Source organism: Lagenorhynchus albirostris, chromosome X (assembly GCF_949774975.1).
Source record: "Lagenorhynchus albirostris chromosome X, mLagAlb1.1, whole genome shotgun sequence".
Lineage (NCBI taxonomy): Eukaryota > Metazoa > Chordata > Mammalia > Artiodactyla > Delphinidae > Lagenorhynchus > Lagenorhynchus albirostris.
The window spans coordinates 68,822,449-68,848,129 of NC_083116.1; the positions used below are offsets into that span (position 1 = coordinate 68,822,449).

Genomic DNA, 25,681 nt, shown 5'->3' on the forward strand with positions numbered 1-25,681 from the left:
ATAATCTCTGTTAATACAATTAGTAGACATTACTATTCCTTTCAAGCATTCTACTGCCTAGGACATGTTACTTGAATTTTCATTAAGTTAAAGTTATTCGGACAATTCCCTACATTGGTAGTGCAGGTGAGCTTTCTTAGTTTTTCAAGAAATGCCTTTAAAATATTTGGTTCTTTGAAAGCATGTAAGTGCCTAACTCCTCTTCCAGTTGTCTGTCTCCTAAGTATGCTCCTGTAGATGCTTTGTTGCATTGTAGACAGCCACTGCTGGAGAATTGGCTGTCCTGAGACAGGATAAACATCTTAGACATGGTGCTACTCTATGTTTCTAGTTTAATTGATTCTTCAAATGGAATGTAACACCCAATTGGCAGCTTAAGCTCAGCAAATCTTCCTATGATATGGTGGTAATGAACTTCCAATTTTGGTTTCTCTATGGACAAATTAGCAAGAAAATCAAATGTAATTGCATGACTTATCCTTTGGAAATCTCTGGTGCAGAGCACTGTGTTCCAAAGTTTAGACTTAGTAAAAATTTTAGTAAAATTTTGCTGCTTATTGAAAAACTCATTGTATCTTAAGGTCCTTTATTTCTAGTAACTATATATTCATGCTTACGTGTATGATAAACCAGTCACTGTTTTTTAGGTGCAATATTAATTTACCTGGGCTGCTTCCATCTCGTGCAAACAGGCAATGCAATCAAGTTGTCCAATAAAGTCACAGGTTTGGCATCCATCTTTGAAATATTGAGCCACTAATTGGAATTTGTAGTGCAGTAATGTAGCCATTTGCTATTGGGTCAGTTTTCTATGGGAAGTTTAGTCTTGTCATCACTTTATGGCAGATAATACTGCAAACCTGGATAGCTGTACTTTTCCATATTTGTGTCTTTACATTAAGTAGCGTTACTACTGTCATATACCTAAAACGTCAGTCACCTACTTTTTATTTGTTTATGCTGCCAGAGGCTTGCAATGGAGTTCCCCAATTGTCCACTCTGCTTTGCCTCTGCAGAGGTGACATTACAAGTCAACGTCTCAGGGTCTCTTCCAGTTGCATTTCATTAGGATCCCTTGATTCTATACCAATACAATAAGGCTTTTTAAAAAAGAAAGTTTGCTAGGTATCCTTAGGTGCCTATTTACTTTTTTTAGGGAGTCAGTTTTGTCTGAATATTTGGCAATGTTAAGTAGGATCCCACTGCCAATCATATCTTTCACGAGCCTTGACGAATTTGGTGCTGTGTTCTTGTGTTTTGGACAGAAGACCCATTACCGTGGATCTTACGTATATTTCATTTGTCTTTACAGTGTTGTCTTTTATAAGCTATTAGATGAATTTTAAGAAAATTACTCTTAGTAATGCACTGCTTGCAGCGTTGGAAACCAGCAAGTCAGTAATAAAGGCATTTGGTGGTGAAACATTTTTAATTAAATTGTATGTCTGCTCTTGATCTTTTATGCTGAACGTTTCATGAACGTATTTGATTTATCACCATTATCATTTGCAAATAATTTTACAATACCACTCTCTAATGCACTGATAGCATGTGTTTATCCGGGCATACTTCTAAATGTTAGATTTGGTACTGTCTCAGAGTTAGGTGATGCTCTGTACTAAATTTACCCACACTGCTATTTAACAGGTGACGAGCTTGCATTCTAAGTTTGGTTCTTGACAGGCCAAAAAGTATACGTAGGTAAATTTAGTCGTAAATATATGCGTCATTCTCTGGGCTCCAATATTTTACGGCCATTGTTTCATTATTAATTCCACTGCCTATTTTTTCCCCCGGTACGCGGGCCTCTCACTGTTGTGGCCTCTCCCGTTGCAGAGCACAGGCTCTGGACGCGCAGGCCCAGCGGCCATGGCTCATGGGCCCAGCCGCTCCGCGGCATGTGGGATCCTCCCGGACGGGGGCATGAACCCGTGTCTTCTGCATCAGCAGGTGGACTCTTAACCACTGTGCCAGCAGGGAAGCCTCATTCCACTGCCTATTAAATCTGTGGTAATAGTGTGGCGTTTTCATAGGTTGTAATGGGTGTTTTCACATTTGTAACTGAACTGTAGAGAAGTTGGAGCTAATCCGAACTTGTAGCCAATTGGTACATGCATCATTACCCTTTGGGAATTTAGACGGTTTGATGTTCATGTGAATGTAGGAAATTAGTGTCATCAGCAGTGCAGTTTAATACCTCTGCTACATAATCAAATATTGAGATTGGTAGGAATTTGGCGCCATCTTGTGGATACAAGATAACCACTATGTTAGCTTTTATGTTGTACCTCATTTGTCCACAGGGCAGCACCCTTTGTGAAATCACTACAGATCAGAAATGCCTCCCCAATTTTCCAGTAACATTACAATCTGGTTCCTCCATTTTGAGTCACTAATATATTTCAGGGTTGTTGTTGAGTGTCTTTTATTGTTAGACATTTAAATACTTTTAAAGAGTAATAGGGTTTTAAGCCCCAATAATTGTGTTTTTTGGTTGTTAAAGGTATTAATAAGGCTATTTACTGGTACATTTAGTGTCTTATTCAACCATTTACAGTATACCTCCAAAGTTTGTGCATTTCTGAGAACAATTAGCAATGATTGTGGAAATTTTCCACAGCTTGTATTAGTGGTATTGGTTGCATATTTCTCTTCAGGGATTATTACTCTAAATGTAAATGCTCCAGTGATGGTAAGACAGACAACAATAATGTTGTAAGGTTTTTGAGGACATTGAGATTGTCAACTATTGTAGGTTATATATCGCATGTATATCATCTATAGTCTGATTTTCTTGTTTATAGATCACTTTGATCATTCGATATGTAAAGTAGTAGTCTTGCCAATTACTGTAGATCCTCCATAACATGATAGGAATGAGGTTTTCACTCATAAAAACTCCAAGAAAAGTTCATCCAGATTTTGCATAGTTTAGTGGACAAAGAGGAAACATAACGGAAACTGTTACTCAATTTACCCATAATATGATGCCTTTTGGATATGTTAGGTTCATCATTCTCACAGAAATTTGGTCTCTTCAGTCTCTTCTAGAAATGGAAGTTTGTGAATGAAAACTTCCATTAACATCACAGTCTAATAGTACTAAAGAGCAAAAAATAATTTAGTGTTGATAAAAGCTGTTTATTTGCTTGTAATATCATTAACTTTATCTCCACATTCACTGAGGTGTGTGACCTTTTTAAAGTAGGTCAGTGTAATTATTACGTATATTACAGTGGCTGTTTTTCTTTAATTTTAGGTGTCTTGCCTCCAAATTTATGGAGGGTTTTGTGCCCCTCGTCAGGAAATATTTCAAGGTTTGTTGCCACCTTGTGGACACGAAGTTTTTTTCCCCCCAAGACTCTAGTACCGCATTAGTCCACAACGTGTCGCCCTTTTGAGTGATATTGCATTGCTTGCATCACAAGTATGGTTCTGATTGAGAGTACAGTAAACTGATGACTGTGCAGTGAGCCAAAAATATATTTGAGGAATTTCAAGGGTGTTTGTTTCATTTCTTGATTTTGCCCAGTTACAGGCTCTGGCTTATAAAATTTGACGTTGGTGTTTGTGTGCAGTATAGTGTAGTGCTGATGTATAATTGGTTTAATTCGATATTCCTACTTATTAGCTTTGTCCTGGTTTATCACTAGCAATTTAAAAATTTCACTAGCAAATTAAAAACACATGGATGATGTCTTTATATCAGATAACAAGGACCGTGTTTCTCCTAAAACCAGTTGACCTCACTGGAGTACATTACTCCATATATGAAAAAATGCCTGAGGGAGTGTATTGTTAAAGACTTACTGTGCTATTCCGAAATTTCCAAGTGTTGTTATTTGATATACTTTTATTGTACTATTGTTGCAGTAACTTCAGCTGACTTTTGTCAAACATAACATTGCCCTAGTAAGCACATGCTCTGTGATAATCTGATATGGATACCAAAAAGCATAGTATGTGTTAATGTATTATTGGTTATAATTGTGCTCTGTTTTCCAAATTATTTTAAAAATTATCTAGCATGCATATGTATAATGCAGTGATGAGTGGTGGTTTAATTTTGCTGGTGTTCTCTAGTAACCACTATTGTTTGTTAAACAGTACTTTGAGCTGCGTCTCACTTGGTTTCAAAAATTTTTGCTTTTTTTGTCATGGCAAAACTTGTTTAGGGGGTGTGCTTTAGTAGTGTCACCTAGGTTGCTCAGTACGTTATAGTGCTTTACATGGAGAACTTTTCATTGTTTACTTTTAGTTCAGTGTTGCTGTTTAGATTGGGGTATTCTAATATTGTTAACCATTTAGCCTTTCTTTGCTCCTCCAGTTGACTGCCTGTAATTTTGTTAATTAGCAAAACGTTAGGTATTAGGATCTGCCAACCATGGACTGAGTGGTTCTGGAGGGCCTGTTACTTGCTGTATTGTGAAACCATAGATCTGTGATTTGTTATACTGCCAATGTTAATTTAATCATGTGATCAACAAATGTGTCCCAGAATTTTATCATGGTGAGTGGTCATTGTTTCTGACTGCTGTCGTTACTCGTTGAATAGCATTAATCTAAACCATAGTCACCAAGGTGATTGAAATATATTTGGTAGGTCTTAGGCTTTTTCCACCATTAAGAAAATTTTGTCTTTTTTACTGCCTTGTATTGGTACTGAATTGTCATATTTTCCTACCTGTTACTAAAAATAAATGTCTAGTTGTTGGCTCAGCAATCCCTTTGTATTATAGATGTGGTCCTGCTAAGATTTTTCACCACCTGTGGTCAAATGTACTTTTCTGTTTTGGAGGTTCTTCAGTGACTGTTCTTTACAGTCTTGCCTCTGCTACTTCTCTGCTAGATCATTATTTAGCCCAGCTGTATTACGGGATCTTTTGACTTCATGGTATCACTGGAAAGCTTACATGTCCTAGTGGATGAAAATATTTCAATGGTAAGACTAATCTCCATGTGGTATTTTATTTTATCTCTAATTTTTGCTTATATGTTTATGGGTTATGCCTACACAGATTGGGCAGTTTGATGCTGGCATAATGTTGAAGGACATTTCAGGTTTTGTGTGGACATATTTTCATTCCCTTAGGTATCTACTTAGCATTGCAGTTGCTTTGTAATATGGCAACTCTACATTTAATGTTTTGAGTAATTGACAAACTGCTAAAGTAACTGCAGCATTTTACATTCTCACCAAGAAATTTATGAGGATGTTAATTTAACTCCATTCTCACTTATTTTCTATCTTTTATAATAGCCATCCCAGTAGATGTTAAGTACAGTTGACTCTTGAACAACACGGGGTTGGGGGCGCTCATCCTCCTCACAGTGGAAAATCCACATGTAACTTATAGTCAGCCTTCCATACATGCAGTTCCTCCTATCCGAGGTTCCGTATATGCACAGATTGTGTAGTACTGCAGTTTTTACTATTGAAAAAAAATCCACCTGTAAGTGGACCCACACAGTTCCAGCCCATGTTGTTCAAGGGTCATTTGTTTCTTGTATCTCATGTTTTTGCCTAGTGTTTCTGTGTTGAACAACTTTTCATATGCTGATTGACCATTTGTATTTCTTTGGAGAAATGTCTATTCAAATCCTATGTTCACTGGAATTGAGTTATATATTGTTTTATATGTTGTTTAGATTTTCATTCAAAATACTAATTCTTTTTGTGATTTCTTCTTTGACCCATTGGTTATTTAGGAGTTTGTTGTTTAATATGCACATATTTGTGAATTTCCCAAATTTCATTCTGTTATTGATTTATAATTTCATCATGGGAGAACATACTTTATATGATTTCAATTCTCTTAAGTTTGTTGAGACTTGTTTCATTTCTTAGCATCTAGTCTATTCTGGAGAATGTTCCATGTGCATTTGAGAATAATGTGTATTCTGCAGTTGTGTGGATGTTTTGTAGATGTTTAATAGATCAAGTGGTTATTTTTTTGTTTGTTTTTTTTTGTTTGTTTTTTTCAAGTGGTTATTTATAGAGTTGTTCAGGTCTTCTCTTTTCTTGTAGATCTTCTACCTAGTTGTTCTGTTACTGAAACTTATTGCTGAATTATCTATTTCTTTTTCTGTTTCTACCATTTTCTCCTTATTTTTGGTGCTATGTTGTTAGGTACATATATGTTTATAATTATACTTTCCTGATGGATTGATCCTTTGATTGTAATAAAATATCCTTATTCATGTCTAGTAATAATCTTTTCTTAATTGTGTATTTTATTATTAGTATAGCTAACTCCAGCTCTCTTTTGGTTAGTGTTTTTGCCTGGTACGTCTTTTTCTATCCTTTTACTTGTAAACTTTTTGTGTCTTTGAATTTAAACTGTGTCTTGTAGATAAGATATAGGTAGATTATATTTTTTAAATCTGTTGTTCCAAGCTCTGTCTTTTGATTGCATTACTTAAAAATTTTTTTATCTTTAGTGTAATTACTGACAAGGTAGGATTGATGTCTGTTTTGCTACTTGTTTTCCATGAGTCTTACGTCTTTTTGTTCCTCTGTTCCTGTATTACTACCTTCTTTTATTTTTGTTAAATATTTTAAGCATTTTCTTGTACCACTTAAATTCCCTTTTTTCTTTTATTATATTTATTGAGTTGTTTTTCTCATGGTTGCTCTGATCTTTCAGTTAACAACTTACCTTAAAAGAATTGATTTCAGATTAATACCAACTTAATTTCAATTGTGTATACAATTTGTTCTGCTATGTCTTTGTTCCCTGTCTTTTCCTTTGTGATGTTATTATTATGTAAATTACATCTGTACATGATGTAAGCATATCAACACAATTTTCTAGTTATTCCTTTATGCTATTGTCTTTAAGTCAGAAATGGGAAGAAAAGTGTTACAAATAAATACAGATTTTTTTTGTCTGTTATATTTATTTATGGAGTTATCTTATTGGTGCTCTTTATTTTTCATGTGCATGTGAGTTACTGTCTAATGTCTTTTCATTTCTGCCTGAAGGACTTGATTTTGTATCTCTTGTAGATGGCATGTCTACTAGCACTGAATTATTTTAATTTTTGTTTATCTAGTAATGCTATAATTCTTAATTTATCAAGGATAGTTTTGCTGAACATAGAATTCTCAGTTTACATTCTTTTTCCTTCAGCAGTTTGAATATATCACCCACTGTTTTTTGGTCTCCATGGTTTATGATGAGAAGTCAGCTATAACTTACTGAGGAGCCATTGTACATGATGAGTTGTTTTTCTCTTGCTGCATTCAAGATTCTGAAGTTAGTCATGAGTCTAGATTTGAGTGTCTTTGACTTTATCCTTTTGGGCATACATTGATCTTGCATGTATAGATTAATATTTTGTCATCAAATTTGGCAAGTTTTAGGCTATTATTTATTCACATATTCTTTGTCCCCTATTCTTCTCCTTTTTTTGACTCTCATTTTGTTTGTTATCTTTACTGAAAGTAATTCTTTTTCATTACCTTATAATAAGAGAACATAAAGCTATGTATAGGATTGGCTTTATGTTATAGTGTTCCTTTTTTACTTGCTAAATTGGCTTGATTGTAATTTACATTTCTTTTTTGACCCAATTGTTATTTACTGTGATGCTTCATGTTGAGGTTTTCTGGTTTGAGCACATATTTCATATATATATGAAGTATATAATATATGTTGAAATATATACATATAATGAAATGTATATATGGTTTTATTGCATTGTGATTAGACAATGTGACTGCTATATGTTCCTACATGTCTAGTTTTAAATAACAACTTTATCTAGTAGGGAAAGACCCTCATTCGTTTTTTAAAAAATTTCTTTATTTTCATATACTTGTTCTTTCAGGAGCCCATTAGAAAGAGCATGTCAAATTCTCACCACAAATACCATTGGAGTTACAGTTGGAATGGCATTGAATTATAGAATAATTTTTGGAGAGCTGTCATCTTTATAATTTTCTCATACATGAAGGTGGTATGTTTCTCCTTTTATTCAGGTCTTCATTATTGTGTGCTTGTCTTTTCCACTTATTATTTTCAATATTTTTTTCCTAGTTTCTGGAAGAAGTAGGCAGATATCTTAGGAACTGAGATTCTGGTGGGAAAAGTACAGAAGGTGTCATCTGCATAGACTAGACTCTATTAGTATAAAAGGTCATATAAAATGTATTTTTGAATATGACGTTACCATTTCTTCCACAAGGCCCTAGGAGTCTGCATTATTTATAATGTTCCATATCCCTGTTCTGCATAAGTATAGAGGTGGTTGCTAATATTAGGGGAAATTATGTAGTAAGCCATTTGTTTTTAATACTGTCAGCATCCCTTTGACCCTCCCCTTTCCCTTTTCGAAGTGCTTCTTCCATCCTGCAAGCTTTTGGGGACTCTGCTTATTGTTTATAGCATATGTACCCATTGAAGACCTTCAAACCCTCCAATATAGAGCTAACTGGTTGTGTTTTCACTACAAAAGTTTACAGTTTCGGAGAGGTAAGAGTCCTGTTCCACTTGATGGTTTTGTTTCAATTTTAAGAGCAACTCTCTGAGAGGGAGCTAAAGGAGAACATCCAGGATACAGAGAGATATTTGAACTTAGATCCTATGAGAAGCATTATAGGAATTAGAGCTGTTTAGATTGTGGGAGACAACTCCAAAATGGAGAGCTTGCTGGTCTGAAGTCAGGGATAGTTGGTTTTGTTGTGTAAAGGCAGTTCTAGTTAATGGAGTAACAGATTCAAGAATGTCCAAAGATGAAAATACTCTTGGAAATAATAACCTAGTGGAATTTGAGAATCTCCCTGCATGGACTGAAAGTTGGATTACATGCACTTTAAGGTCACATTTATAACTGAGATTCTGTCTCAGGGCAGATGAAACTGATTTTTATTGTGTGCCTACTTCACATGTTCCCATTTAATCATCACAACCCTCTGAGGCATCCCAGAGAGGTAGAATAAGTTTGCTCAGGTAACTAATCTCATTAATGGCAGAGCATACTTCTTTTACCTCTCCCCTCCTATATATCTTAATTTGCAATAGTAATTCTTTACATTTGTATCGCAGTTTATCATTTAGAAGCCTTTCAGAAACATGGTTTTATTTGACCCTTATAAAAATCTGGTGAAGTTGGAAGAACCGATTCCACTTGTCTATTTTATAGGTGAGGAACATATATTTCTCTGGGGTAAAAGGGATCTGAGAGACTGTTCAATACAATGTCCATATTTTGCAGTTGAAGAAACAGTACCAGAATTAAAAATCAGGATATTTTGTAGGCATTCTTTGATTTGTGTTGGATGGAGGGGAAGGTGAGACTAAATGATTTCATGAGGTACAGAAGGTTGTATTGTTTTTATCCATCCTATAGTATACACTGGATTGGTGCGAGCTCGCCATATTAGATTAAGTGGCATTTTAACAAACTGATCAAAGGCACTAAAGGTTTAAGGAAGAAACGTAAGGCTTCAGGTAGCAGGTTGTGGAAGATATTTGGGGTCATGAGGTTCTACTTGGTTGCCTTTAAAGCATTTAAAGTATTTCCTGCTCCAGGTTCAAGGGTCACCAGGGAATCAGGCCACCGGAAAATGAGTTATGTTGTACAATCAGTCTGCTAATGGACAGGAATGAGATGAAGCCTCAACAGTTGTCCACAACTCTGGGAGCCACCATTCACTGTGACATGGGCTCAGAGTGATGGCTCTTTTGATTATAGCATAGGTTATAGATTTAGAACCTCAAGGATAGAAGGACCTTAAAAAAAAAATCTCATATCTAAAACAGCTTATTTTAATTTGACCCTAATTCAAGTCCTTTTATAATATACCCAACAAATGGTCTTTTTGCCTCCAAGTAAGTGTACTTAGTGATAGGGAACTCCTCCCTGAGTTAACTTATCTCTTCTTTCAAGAGCTCTATGTAATACTGAGCTGAAATATATTTTTCTATAGCTTCAACTCATTCATCATATTTGTATTATGCCTCAGTTCAAGAATATTGCTTTATTGTTCTCTCTCCTGCATCTTCAGCTTCTCTCTGCTGCCTTTTGTGCTGCCAGGCACAGTGCTTGGTGATGGGGATATGGAGATGAATTAGACACGATTCCTGCCCTCAAAGAGTTCTCAGTCTAGTGAGAGAGTTCGACATGTACACAGATACTTACAACAGTATGGTATGCTCTACAATGGAGGTATGTACAAGATACTATGGGGTTCAGAAGAGAAATCATTTGACTGAGTCTGGAGATGCAGAGGTTGGAGGAACTGATGCTTCAGTTGATTCTTTAAAAAAGTAAAGGTTGACTAGGCAGAAAACAGAGGGAAGTACCTTCTAAGCAAAGGTATGGGGATTAGAAATAGAATGATGAATTGGGAAACTACAAGTAGTTCATGAAGTTAGATTGGAAATATGCCATGAAATTTGGATTTCATTTTGAGTGTTTTAAGGAGATGCTTTTGATGGTCACTCTGGTAGTATGGAAGATTTTCAAATCTGGACAGGGAGATCAGTTAGAAGGATACTGTAGTAGTTAAGATGATAAGTGATCTAAGGCTAGAAGGAGTGGGAGTGAAGAAGAGGGGATAACCTCTCAAATAAGGGTTTATACAAAATACAGATATAATTAGAACATGGGAAAATTTAGGCTTTCAGGCTTCGGCAAGTGTGTATCCCCCATCCCCACCCCTGGCCTTCATGAAAGATCCTCACGTGTTCTTTAGATGGGTGAACATCTAAAGATGTTCCTTCCAGACTAGGGCTTTGCTGCACAGATTTTGCAAGTTTCTTTGGTTTGGGGGGCAGCCACATATGAAATTTTGACTCTTGGAAAGACATCTGAACAGCTGCAGACTTCTCATAGTATTACTAAGTTCCTGGTCCTTCTCATCAATAGCAGGGCTAATCTCATTGTCATATATCTCTCAAAATACTTTTTACCAAAAATGGAGGCTTTTATATTTAAAACCCACTCAGGGAAGAAATGGCCTTAGTTATTGTCTCAATTGCTTTATTTTGCTTAGGGATTTTTAAATGTTTATGGTTATATCTCTTGGTAAAAAAATACATTCAATAATTAAAAATCTAAATATATCCAGTGTTTATTTTCTCTTTTCTCAAAGCAATATAAACAGAATATTTGGGAAATTCTCCCCTTAAGGCTCAGAGTGGTGACCCTGGGGATTCAGAGAATGGCTTTCTGTGACTGGAATGATTAATAGGAGATTATGTTTAAGTAGACCTTATGTATTTTCAGTGGACCTTATGTCACTAGCCATCCTGGAGGGCAGTAGGGGGAAGAAGGTTTGGGACAGGAAGCCCCGAGCAGGACAGCAAAGCAGTACAGTGACAGTTTGGGTCTTGGACTCAAATCGAGTCTCACACTTACCAATGTGGTTTTGAGCATGGTTATTCACCTCTCTGGTACTTCTTATGTAAAATAGAATTAATAATATCTTTTTGCAATGATGAGTGAGGGTGGGAATGTAAGTATTTAATGGGATTATTTCTGTAAACTGCTTGGAACTGGTGTGGAATATGCTAAATGCTATATGAACTGTAGTTGCTGCAGATAATAATGTTGACCTTGACGAGGATTAAAAGAAGATAGTTAACTAGAGGTACTTATATTTTATATTGTCAATAAGGATGTTGGGGTTTGCAAAAGAAAGTAAAACTAACTGACCTCAAGGTTTTCAATGGCATGCTAGTGTGAAGTCACTTCTCTGCCTTTTTTTTTCCCTCTGCCAAATAGGTTGGGAAAACAGATGACTTTTGTCCATGCCCTGATCACTAATCTATTGCATTTCCTCTTATTTCCAAATATAAAGTTGTTGAAAATTTGTACAGCACCCAAACTGAATAAAAGTATCCTAAAAAATGTAGTAAAATGCTTTGGAATTGGTCAAAACTGGATTTGAAACCTGGCTCAACTACTTAATAACTGTGTGATCTAAGGCATGTTACTAAACCTCATTGAACCTCAATTTCTTCATCTATTATAATAATTAATTTGCAGGGTTTTCATGAGGATATTGTAAAGTGTATGTTATAAGCATGCTATAAATTACAGGTATCATTGTTAGTTCTTGGGACATTCACCGCGTGACAGAAACAACAGCAGGCCCTGGTGGCTGGGAGGACTTCATGGATCCAACAGCAACCTGAAGAAATCCTACTCGGATGGATATAATACAACCTGCTAAGTGTCCTAGCACTTATCAGGTTGTATTATCATTGTCCGTGTCTATGGCTCTCGTCTACCAGACTCTAAATTCCTAACGGGCAAGGACAGTGCCTTATTCATCTTTGTATTCACAGTGCCTAATCCGGTGCACATTGTAGGCCTCATTAAATGTTTGTTGAATGAAAAAATGAATCATCAACAGACATTAATTGGGCGCCTGCTCTGTGATCTCCATGGGCTCAGCTTGTCCCCGCCAGTTGCCTACAACGTCCAAGCTGTCTTCAGTATGCTTTCTCCTGAAGCTTACTCCTATCTTCTAATTCTTTTGCCAAGGACTTTTCTGTGTAGTGCAAAAATAGCAAATATACTTCATCTCAAGTACCATCTCCAACTGATTGATAGTACCTGTCTTGATTATGTTTTATAAAAAGGATTCTGAAGCCAGATCTCAGCTCAGTATGAAAGAGGATTATAACTAATTAGTGATGTTTGCTGGGGGTGGGGGAAGGGGAGTAGCAGCACAAGTGCCACATATATGTCATATTTAATATTGTATTTTCCATGAAATACTCTGTTTCTATGCCTGTATTTTAGTCTTGGCTACTTGCAGATGTTGCATTGTTGCTGCTGCCACTACTACACTTGCTGCCAGTTGCTCCTTGGGTAGGACCAGAGTGATCATTGATCAGAAACTTCATCCTCACAGTCTGGGGTTTGCTCCTGTGGCTGGTATTCACAGTTTTCCCCTTTCAACTATACCTCAGCTATCCCCTTACCTACATTAACAGGTAGGCCTCCAGATTATCTTCACCACTCAACAGGCTCATACTTCCTTTTTCTTATTTAGTGTGATAAATCATTATTGCTTCATGAGAAGCCTTCTTTCTGTTAGAAGATGTGACAACTAGAATACAAGTTAACCAATTCCATCAGGGCCCTACAGTGAGTCATAAAAGTTCCCTTTTAATGTAGGAGAAAATTGAGCATGCTCACAGACTACAGGGCAGGGAAAAGGGAGGCATTGTACATGTGGGAGAGAGATGATAACTTTTGGCTCTTAGAACACGGGTGGAGGGTTAGCCTTAGATGAAAGGAGTTACCTCTTCACTGGGGCATAGTGACAAGAATAAGAGTTAGGAAGAGTACCTGATAAGGGTGTTGAAGATTTGTAATTGGAGAGGTGGATGATAGAGAGGAAGCTGACCAGGGACAGGATTATGGAGACAAGAGTCTAAGGAATATCCAGGCCAAAAGGCTGGATTGGAGAGCTTATGACATATCAAAGTGAACAACTAGTTTGAAACTTGATAATAGATTCAGGAAAATATAAAGTGGTCTTGGACCATTGTTACAAGTAACATTTGGTTGCCTGGAACTGATCTTGATTGATTGAGGGATGGACAGCTAGCAAGAGAGGAGTTATGCAGAAATGGATTTGAGGATCCAGACTGTATATGGAAGGAAGCTCAGAGTCTGTAAAAAAAAGAGGCCTTAGTGCAATCAAGATGGGTGCTGAGTAGTTGGAAAACTAGAATGATAGGACCTGTATCAGAGGCTGAACTTTGGAATGTTAAAATTTTAAAATTGGAGTGATCAAGATACCTGTGATGGTAGGATGTCAGATGGTTGTTTACCTGGATACTGAAGTGACCCAGGATTATAGCAAAAGCTGGGCTAGGAATGAACACTGTAGGCTAGATAAAATAGGCTTCAGTGACTGAGGAATGATCTGGAGGTTGGCACATGACAGTTGTGCAGATGCAAGAGAAGAGAGGTTGTAGTGGGATGGTAGTATGAGCCTCAGAAGAGTGGTGGGGATTACTAGAAGATGCAAAAACTGTGGTTTGCCCATTGCACTGAGGTTTTGGCTGGTAGAATGCACATCTAAAATGATCCCCTCCTTTATTAAGTGCTTGTTCTATATCTGACACTTTGCTGTGTGCCATCTGTTTATCCCTTTTGGATCTGTCAACATTTCATGTGTGAAAATGAGCAGCAATCCCAGGCAAGGATAGCTAGGCTGCTGGCCCTTAACACTGGTGGAATCCTGTGGCCATTTCCTAACTCTTTGAAAGAGCAGCAAGGCTGGTCATCTGGAAGTATGATAAAAAGATTTGTTTAGGATTAAAACTTTCCCTTGACCTTGATGTAACTTCATTACATGGTACAGGCTTTTGTTGGCTGTGTTCCATAATGTGCTTTGGCTTCTGAGCCTCTGAGTTGAGGAGTGAACTAGAACTGCCCTTTGAAAAAGACAGGCACAGTACTTGAAAAACACTCGTGTTGATTAGAACAAGACACAGTCCTATTATCTAATTGAGCTTTTAAGATAAAGAGTAGACAAAAGAAAGCCCACATCAGTGGGTGAATAACAAAACCACTTTGTAAAAGCCATTTAGCTTCAGGATGCATCCAGTCTGGTGGCCATATTGTAGATGTTCCCTGTGCTGTTGGGAAGGATGGATGGAAATTGATGCAAAGAGATGGCCCTTAGGACTTGGAAGGTAAAGTTTAGGAAGAGAGTCTCTCTGAACCCTCTGAAATTGCATGCAGTCATTTTTCTTTTGTTATAGTCTTCAAATGAGCCAGTATTCCAATAAAGGTTTAGAGCCACTGTGTTAGAGTGACCAGACCCTCAGATAGCCCATCCCCTCCCATGGGGGCTGCTCTATATTTATTCCTCAGGAGGAGCTGGTAGAAGACTTCATGAAGGAGAAGAAAAGGAAAAGATCAGAGGATGACTACAGCCTCTCTTCATCCCAGCTTTGCAAAGCATGACTCAATAGATAGATCACTCTTTTGAAGACTCTCCAGACCACAGGTTGCTCTTTTCAATTGCATGCTTAGCCCTCTTGGCTCCTTTCAGAAGTCGTACTATATGTATGTATATATGAACTATCACTTCCCATAAAGAGGACACCATGTAGTCAAAAATTGCCAGATCCCCAATGCTGGAATATAGGCCACCAGAGATGAGTTTGAGTTTCAGCAACATAAGACCCCAACTTCATGGAAGGAAGGTAGTCAATTGACTTGAAAATAACCCCAATCCCTGCATTCATATTCTTTTTCCTTCAGTCCTATGGCTAAGATATCACTGATTAAAGCAAACAAAAGCCATGACTTTCTCCTTCCACTGGCACTTCTCTATCCCACGTATATGCCACTGTGAGTCACTGTCTTTCATTAGCACTTCTTTCCATCTCTTAAAACCCAAGGAGGTATGAATACTAAGGTTGGGGTTGAATTTGTCATAATTACTCTGCAGTTGGAGAATACTCAATGTTAATCACCCTGAAACCAACTCCCACCTTATCTCCTGGGGCAGCCACAGGAGACACTGTAGCCATGGCCAGCAACTGGACCCCAGCCCCAGGGATTACTCCTGATGTCTCAACTGATTATGAAATACCAGTAGGAGGGCTTGTTTCCCTTTCTAACTTGGTCATCAGAGATTAGGATTTGCATACATATGATATATAAGGACACACATCTTATGGGTCAATAGTAAACAGTGTCAGGTTACTTTTTGTCTCTTGGGGATGGGCAAGATAGGGTATGGGGGAAGTGGAAAGTCTTGAACCTTTCAAATATTCCCAGTGATTGTTCAGGACACCCCTAGTCACATCTTCTGGTGCCTTATCCTGTGCTTTGCCTCTCCTTTCTTCATAATCCTTCTAGTGCACTCCTTGCTCTCTCTAGCCACCTTTCATCTCCTGCCCCACCCTGATGGGTTTCAGCAGGTGTTTATTTTCTTTTCCTTCCCCCAGGCCATCTGTAACAGGCCCCAGATAGGAAGAGCCTTACTGTGAATGAGTGAATGAAGATTCAGTGAGTGTTGGTAGTGACACCATGTTTCTCTCTGGATTTAAGGAGAGAAGGAGTGCGGTGCAGAGGGGAAGGAGAGGGAAGCTATGAAATCCCATTATGGAGTAACAAATGCTTGACATTTTAGTGGGTATTAGACCTAGAAGCCTACATGATTGAAGGAAGCAAACCTGAGATTTCTGATATTTGTGAGTGAAGATAGGTGTTAACTCCTTATTGCCATTAAGAATGAAGGGAGGAGAGAAAAGGAAAGGTCATAAAATCCTTTACCTCAGTGGAGAAGGCACTGAGACTCGCTTTATGAACCTGTTATTTTTAGAGGTAGAGTGAAGGTAAGTTGTTGTGCTGCACTTCCGTTACTCGTGAGAGTCACTGTCAGCCACTTTTCTTAGGTAGGTCTGCCCTTGTGGAGGTTTCTGTTGACCTGTATAAAAAAAACAACCCAGAAAAAAGTTTGCAACTTAGAAGAACTCTCCAGTTCAATAACAGGGTGTTAAAGGGGTTGAGGACAGAAGAAATAGCACAAGTAGTACCAAATAGCTCAGTTTTTTTGTTTTTCTTTTTAATGGGATGAATGGGCCAGAGATAGTGGGCAGAATGGCTTCATGCAACCCCAAACAGCAGATAGGACATAAGGAAACAGTACAATGAAAGGTCAATACTTGGACGTTTGTCATTCCCCAGAGAATGATGGAATATCTAAAATAAAATTAGGAGCTGCTTTGGAGAAGGGTTTTAAAAGATTATTTCATAGAAGAAAGATTTAGAAGAGGGGAAACGTCCAGTTATATAAGATGGGCATTATAGCTTTTAAAGACATCTGTTCCCTGTATAGGTCATAGAGATTGATACCAGTATCAGCCTGTGGCCGATGAGGCCAGTTTAACTAAGCAGTTTCATGTTGCTGGAGAGATGCTGCCACTCTCTGTCTCTCACTTTGGCAGGTATTCATTCATCTGCAATGAGTCCAGTACCTGAAGGAGCAAGACAACAACAAGCATCCAGGGGGACAACAGTGTGGCCTTCTGAGTGAAGATAGCAACTGAAAAGATCATGGGATTAGCTGCATTAGGCTGGGTTTGTTTCTTTTTTGAAAATAAAAAATGTTCTCTTTTTGATGACAAAAGTAACAAGTGGTCATTGTTAAAAAATAAAGTGAAAGGTGTAAATTAAAAAGTAAATAATACCTATAATCTTATAACCCAGAAAATAATTCATAACATTTGCATGTATTTCCTTTTACTCTTTAAAATAAGTGTATATAACACAGTTTAAAAATAAAATTGACATTGTATATGTTATTCTCTAACTTTTCTCATTTGAGAATAAACAAGCATTCTCCTATATCATTAGCATTATTTAAAAATACAGTATTAAGTGTCACATAATATTTCATATGGTTCTAACAAAATTCATTTACAGTAAGTCCCCCTACATATGAACCTTCAAGTTGCAAACTTTCAAAGATGCGAACGTGTGTTCACATGTCCAGTCATGTAAGTTAGTTCACATGTCTGGTGTACATTGTCACGTGCATGCATCTTCTACAAGTGGTTGTGCTTTTGTGTACTTTACTGTACCGTACTGTATAGAGCATAGTAGTACAGTCTCTTTATTTCAGGCCCAGAATGTGAGTGAAACTGAAGCTTACCCAGCCGCCTAGCACAGGGAGATCAGCTCGGTGCTTTGTGACCACCTAGAGGGGTGGGATAGGGAGGATGGGAGGGAGACGCAAGAGGGAAGAGATATGGGGATATATGTATATGTATAGCTGATTCACTTTGTTATAAAGCAGAAACTAACAAACCATTGTAAAGCAATTATACTCCAATAAAGATGTTAAATAAAAAAAGTATTTTTAAATTAAGGTTAAAAAAAATTGAAGCTTATCTATTGCTGATGATCCTTCAGCTCTACCGTCTCCCACCTCTTCTCCCTCCAGTCAGTAACTCTTCTTGCCTGTTCACTTGATGCCAGCCCCTGTATGCCAGCTGTTATACTGTACTAGTGTACTTTTCAAGGTACTGTACTTTAAGATTAAAAATGTTTTCTTTATTTTTCGTGTTTGTTTTTTATGTATTATTTGTGTAAAAAGTATTATAAACCTATTATAGTACAGTACTATATAGCCTATTGTGTTAGTTGGGTACCTAGGCTAACTTTGTTGGACTTACGAACAAATTGGACTTATGAACACGCTCTTGGAATGGAACTTGTTTGTATATAGGGGACTTACTGTGGATGATCCCATGATGCAGACATTTTGGATATTATCAATTTTGCCTATAAAATTAAAATATAATGAACATAATTGCACATTAACCTTTATGTGCATCTCTATTTCTTTAGAATAAATTTCTAGAATTGGAATTACTGAGTTTGATGAGAGCATTATTAGGGCACCTGAAAGGTGTTGTTGAATTGTCCTCAATATTGTACAAATAACATTCCCATCAGTGGTGCATAAATGTGCATCAAAATATGCCCTTTCCTTTTATAAATCTCTCATCATTTGACAGGCAAAAATATCCATTTGTTTGAGATTTTTATTTCTAATTTGCATACACTAAAATTCATTCCTATCATGTATAGTTCTATAGTTTTGACAAGTATAGAGTCATGTATCCTTCCACTCCAGTACCATACACAATTGTTTTAGCATTAATAATTTCTCGATTGCTCTTTTTGTTGAAAACCCTTTCCCTCAATCCCTGGAAACCACCTATTTGTTCTCCATCCCTATGGTTTTGCCTTTTCCAGAAGGTTATATGAATGGAGTCGTGCAATATGTAGACCTTTTGATCTGGCTTCTTTCACTTAGTAAAATGCATTTAAGTATCATCTATATTGTTATGTAAATCAATATTCATTATTTTTATTGTTGTACTTCACTATATGGATGTACCAGCTTTTAATCCATTCACTAATTGATGGACATGAGAGATATTTCCAGTTTAGGCCATTATGAATAAAGTTGCTATAAACTCTCAGGTACCAGTTTTGTGTAAATATAAATGTTCACTTCTATAGGGTAAATGCCTAGGAGTGAGAGTGAGTTAAACTTTTGCAAAGTTTCTGTATCACTTTACATTCCTACCACAAATATGAGTTCCAATTGCTCCACTTCTTCCACATCTTAACCAGCACTTGGCATTATCATGTTTTAAAAAATTTTACCCATTGGGGGTGTGGTGATCTCTAATTGTGGTTTTAATTTGCAGTGCCCTAATGGCATATGAGTTTGAACATCTTTTCATATGCTTATTTGCCATTTGAATATCTTCTTTGGTGCAGTCTCTGTTCAAATCTTTTGCCCCCCCCTTCTTATTAGGTTGTTCTTTTTCTTACTGTTGAGTGTTTAGACTTCCTTATATATTCTTGATACAAGTCCTTTGTCAGATAGATTATTTGGAATTGGATTCTCCAAGTCTGTGGCTTGTCTTTCTATTAGCAGTGCCTTCTTCAGAGTAAGTGTTTAATTTGACAAAGTCCACTTTGTCAAATACATGACAATGTAATTTGGGGTGGGTATAAATGAAATTAAAATGTTCAAAGCCACTTAAATTATCCAGGTAGTGTTTAATACTACAAATATTTATTGTTGAAGTGAGACTCTAAGGATAAATCTAAAAGATCTGTCCTAGTCCTTAACACTGTGTAATCTCCTCGCCTTCAATGTGGGCAGGATCTGTTTCTTGCTTCTAACCAACAGGATATGGCAATCATCATTTTCATAAAAATGTTACATAATATTACATTTCCACGTGAAAATAGCCTCAAAATATACAGAGCATTAATTAATAGAAGTCCACAGAGAAACTGAAAAATCCACCAAGCAACTGAGAGAATTAAACAGCTCTTTTTCAATTGTTGAGAAATCCCATATACAAATCAACAGCATACAGAAAATTTAAACAACACAAATCACAAGCCTTACCAAATGGGAGTGGAAATACAAACACTTCTGCCTTGAAGGGTTACAGAAAACATAATTCATTTGAAGCACACTTGGAACAGTTACAAGAATTGATTCTGGGAGAGAGAGCAAGATGGCAGAGTAGCATGACGTGAAGCTCACCCTCTCCCACAAATACAGCAAAAATACATCTACATGTGGAGTGATTCTCACAGAATATCTACTAAACGCTGGCAGAAGACCTCAGACTTCTGAAAAGGCAAGTAAATCTCAACGTAACTGGGTAGGAAAAAAGAAAAAAAAAAGCGAGCAAGGAATCAGGATGAGACCTGTGCCCCTGGGAGGGAGCTGTAAAATGGGAAAGGCTCCTGCGCCCTGGGAAGCCCCCTTACCGGCAGGGAGATTGGCCAAGACAGAAGGGGAGCTTCAGAGCCTCAGAGGAGAATGCAGCAACCAGTTTGCTGCAGCCAGAGCAGAGGGAGAACTGCACAGGTGGTCAGTGCTGCTGCCCAGCACTCCACAGCCTGACATGCACGTCCGCCAGTGCTGGTGGGGGCTGGTTGCAGGAACTCAGGCTTCAGAGATCAGAACCAGGAGAGGACTGGGGTTGGCTGTGTGTAGACAGACTGGGGTGGGGTGGGGGCGCTGGAATCCAGTGCGACTGTGGCTGGGTGTGTAAGCAGAGGAAGCCTGGGCCACTTTAGAGGCCAGTCGCCATTGTTTGCGGGGTGCATGTGGGGAGGGGTGGGACCAGATTGTAGACTTCTTCCTCTGTGTACAATCTCAGAGGGCAGGACACTGCCTGAATGGGCTCCAGAGGCAGTGGCAAGCCTCCACTGCTGCCTCCCCAGACGCTAGGAGCAGTTGTGGGACCCCACCACCTCCCACTCAGACACCAGGAGTGGTTGTGGGCCCCTGCTGACTCCCTCCCAGACCCTGGGAGTGGTCATGAACCCACCCAAATTCCAGTCGTTATTACAAGCTGCCTCCACTCCCATCACATGTCCCAAGTGCACGCCTGAGCTGCCTGCCTGAACTGAGAACCCCAAGACTGGGCATGAGCCACTGCATCTGCACACCCCCTATCAAGGGGGAAACAACCAGCACACTCTGGGGAAAGAGGTGACAGGCATCCATACTAAAAACAGCCCTCACACCAAAAATATTAAACCCACACAAGCTACACAGGGACAACCTCACACATAAATAGCCGTCCAAGACCACAGTAGGTAACTTTCTCCTAAACTCACAGAGTAAGAGAAATATAAGTAAAATTAAGGAACAGAGGAACAACTCCCAGTTAAAATATCAAGAGCATTCCCCTGGAAGAATTAACAATGAAACAGGTCTCTGACACTGAGTTCGTAGGTAACTTTCTTCTAAACTCACAGAATAAGAGAAATATAAGTAAAATTAAGGAACAGAGGAACAACTCCCAGTTAAAATATCAAGAACATTCCCCTGGAAGAATTAACAATGAAACAGGTCTCTGACACTGAGTTCAAAAAGGAGATAATGATAATGAAAGAATTAAGAAAGGCTATCAAAAGAAATGCAGAGCACTGTAAAAAGGAACTAGAAACTATAAAGAGGAACCAAGAAAAATTAGAAAACTCATTTACAGAGATGAAAGCTGAGCTAAAGGCAATGAATAGCAGAATGAATAATGCAGAAGAATGAATAAGTGACCTGGAAGACAGAATAATGGAAATCACCCAATCAGGACAGCAGACAGAAAGCCAAATAAAAAAAAAAGAAAAAGAAAATAGTATGAGACAGATGGGGTAATATAAAGTGTGCCAACCCACACATAATAGGGATTCCAGGAAAAGAAACAGAAAAGGAGACCAAAAATATACTTGAAGAAATTATGTCTGAAAACTTCCCAAACCTAAAGAAGGAAACAGATATCCAGGTACAGGAAGCACAGAGGGTCCCAAGCAGGATAAACACAAACAGACCTACACCAAGACATATTATAATAAAAATGGCAAAAGTTAAAGATAAAGAGGGAATTCTAAAGGCAGCAAGAGAAAAACAAAGAGTGAATTACAAGGGAACCCCCATTAGGCTATCAACTGATTTCTCTACAGAAACGTTGCAGGCCAGAAGGGAATGGCAAGATATATTCGAAGTCCTGAAAGGGAAAAATCTGCAAACTAGGATACTCTACCCAGGAAGATTATCATTTAGAATAGAAGGAGAGATAAAGAATCTCTCATAGCAATACTAAACCTATCCTAAAGGAAATATTGAAAGGTCTTCTCTAAATAGAAAAGAAGTAAGAATCCATAGGGAAGACAAAATCACAATTGGAAAATAAATCACTTAAATAAGCCAGCACACAGATTAAAAACAAAAAAATTTCTGTGAAAGTGATGATAACCACAATGAACAGCACAAGAATGAACATGAAGATGTAAAAGAGGACATTGAAATCATAAGACATGGGGGAGGAGAGTAAGAAAACGTAGATTTTTTCCCCCTAGAAAGTGTTTGAGCCTATATGACTACTAGTTTAAGGCAAGTAGATATAGGAAGGGGTTAACATACTTGAAAAACAGGGTAACCACAAATCAAAAACATACAGTAGATTCACAAAAACAAAAAAGAAGAGAACACAAGTACAATACAAAAGAAAATCATCAAGTCACAAAAGGAAAAAGAAAGGAAGAAGAAATACAGAATCAATGGAAAAACAAGGTTCAAAATGGCAATAAATACATATCTATCAATGATTACCTTAAATGTCAGTGGACTAAATGCTCCAATCAAAAGAGAGAGTGACAGATTGGATTTAAAAAAAAAAAAAACAGGAGCCTATGATATGCTGCCTACAGGAGACCCACTCTGGGGCAAAGGACACGCATAGATTGAAAGTGAGGGGATGGAAAAAGATATTTCATGCAAACGGAAATGACAAGAAAGCAGAGGCCTCAGTACTCATATCAGAAAAAATAGACTTTAAAACAAAGGCCATAAAGAAAGATAAAGAAGGACACTATATAATGACAAAAAAGATCAACATAAGAAGAGGATTTTACACTCGTCAACAATATATACACCTAATATAGGAGCACTCACATAGATAAAACAAATACTAACAGACATAAAGGGAGAAACTGACAGGAATACAATAATAGTAGGAGACTTTAACACCCCACTCACATCAATGGACAGATCTTCCAGATAGAGAATCAATAAGGCAACAGAGATGCAAAGTGATACAATAGAGCAGTTAGACTTAATTGATATTTTCAGGACATTACACTAAAAAAACCCTAGAATACATATTATTTTCAAGTGCACATGCAACATTCTCTAGGACTGACAACATACTAGGGCACAAAACAAGCCTCCACAAGTGTAAGAGTATAGAAGTTATCTCAAGCATCTTTTCTGACCACAATGGCATGAAACTAGAAATTAACCACAGAAAAAGAAATGAGAATAAGAAGATTACATGGAGACTAAACAACATGCTACTACAAAACCAATGGGTGAATGATGTAATCAAAGAGGAAATTAAAAAATACCTTGATACAAATGACAATGAAAATATAACCATACAGAATCTATGGGATGCAGCAAAAGCAGTTATTAGAGGGAAGTTCACAGTGATACAGGCCTTCCTCAAAAAATAAGAAAAATCTCAAACAACCTAACTTATCACTTAAAAGAATTAGAAAAAGAAGAACAAACAAAACCTAAAGACAGCAGAAGGAAGGAGATAATAAAGATCAGAGAGGAAGTGAACAAAATAGAGAACTAAAAAACAATTTAAAAAAAGTCAATAAAACCAAGAGCTCGTTCTTTCAAAAGATAAACAAAATTGACAAACCTCTGCCCAGGCTCACCAAGAACCAAAGAGAGAACGTAAATAAACAAAATAAGAAATGAAAAAGGAGGCATAACAACTGATACTGCAGAAATACAAAAAAAATAAGGGAATACTATGAATAATTATTAGCCAACAAATTCAACAACCTAGAAGAAGTGGACAAGTTTCTAGAAACATACAGCCCACCAAAATTGAATCAAGAAGAAATAGATAATTTGAATAGACTGATCACTAGAACTGAAATAGAATCTGTAATTTAAAAACTCCCTACAAAGAGAAGTGCAGGACCAGATGGTTCCAGAGGCAAATTCTACCAAACATACAGAGAATTTATACCAATCCTTCTCAAACGCTTCCAGAAAACTGAACAAGAGGGAACACTTGCAAGGACATTCTATGAAGCCACCATCACCCTGATACAAAAACCAGAGAAAGACACTACCAAAAAAGAAAATTACGGGCCAATATCTTTGATGAATGTAGATGCAAAAATTCTCAACAATATATTAGTAAACTGAATCCAACAGCACATAAAAAAGATCATACACCACAACCAAGTGGGATTCATCCCAAGTTTACAAGGATGGTTCAACATATGCAAATTAATCAACGTGATACATCACATCAACGAAAGAAAAGACAAAAAATACATGATCATCTTAATAGATGCAGAAAAAGCATTTGACAAAATTCAACATCCATTCATGATAAAAAACTCTTACCAAAGTGGGTATAGAGGGAACATATCTCAAAATAATAAAAGCTATTTATGACAAACCCACAGCCAATATAATACTCAATGTTGAAAAGTTGAAAGCCTTCCCACTAAAATCTGGAACAAGACAAGGATGCCCATTCTCACCACTTCTCTTCAACATATGTTGGAAATCCTAGCCACAGAAATCAGACAAGGAAAAGAAATAAAAAGTATCGAAGTTGGAAGGGAACAGGTGAAATTTTCATTATATGCAGATGATATGATACCATATATAGAAAACCTTAAAGATTCCAAACAAAAGCTACTAGAATTGATCAGTGAATTTAGCAAGGTAGCAGAATACAAGATTAACATACAGAAAAAAGATGGCATTTCTTTACACCAAAAATGAAATATCAGAAAGGGAAGGTAAAAACAAATACCTTTTTAAATTGCAGCTCCAAAAATAAAATACTGAGGAATAAATTTGACCAAGGAGGTGAAAGACTTATACACTGAGAACTATAAAACATTAATAAAGGAAACTGAAGATGATTCAATGAAGTAGGAAGATATCCCATGCTCTTCAACTGGAAGAATTAATATTGTTAAAATGACCATACTACCCAAATCAATCTACAGATTTAATGTGATCCCTATTAAATTACCCATGACGTTTTTCACAGAAATAGAACAAATAATCCTAAAACTCATATGGAACCATAAAAGACACAGAATTGCTAAAGCAATCCTGAAGAAAGGGAACAAAGCAGGAGGCATAACCATCCAAGACTTCAAACAATACTACAAAGCTACAGAAATCAAACAGCATGGTAATGGCACAAAAACAAACTTATGGATCAATGGAAGAGAATAGAGAGCTCAGAAATAAACCTACACACCTATGGTCAATTAACCTTCAACAAAGGAGGCAAGAATATACAGTGGGAGAAGACAGTCTCTACAAGTGTCAGTGGGAAAGTTGGATAGCCACATGTAAGTCGATGAAATTAGAACCTACCCTCTCGCCATACACAAAAATAAACTCAGAGGGCTTATAGACTTAAACATGACATGACACCATAAAACGCCTAGAAGGGAACATAGGCAAAACATTCTCTGACATATATCGTACAAATGTTTTCTTAGGTCAGTCTCCAAGGCAATAGAAATAAAAATAAAAATAAGCATATGGGACCTAATCAAACTTACAAGCTTTTGCACAGCAAAGGAA

At 37.3% G+C, this 25,681-nt stretch overlaps 1 long non-coding RNA gene across 3 annotated transcripts in view; it reads left to right on the forward strand.

Moving 5' to 3' along the window:
• LOC132513904 (uncharacterized) overlaps positions 1 to 18,048 on the forward strand; it is a 62,631-nt gene extending 44,583 nt beyond the window's left edge. For all 3 annotated transcript variants that reach the window (XR_009538570.1, XR_009538568.1, XR_009538569.1), the window contains exon 7: positions 16,938 to 18,048. This is a non-coding gene — a long non-coding RNA (uncharacterized LOC132513904). The remainder of the gene's footprint in view (positions 1 to 16,937) is intronic.
• The last annotated feature ends 7,633 nt before the right edge of the window (positions 18,049 to 25,681 follow it).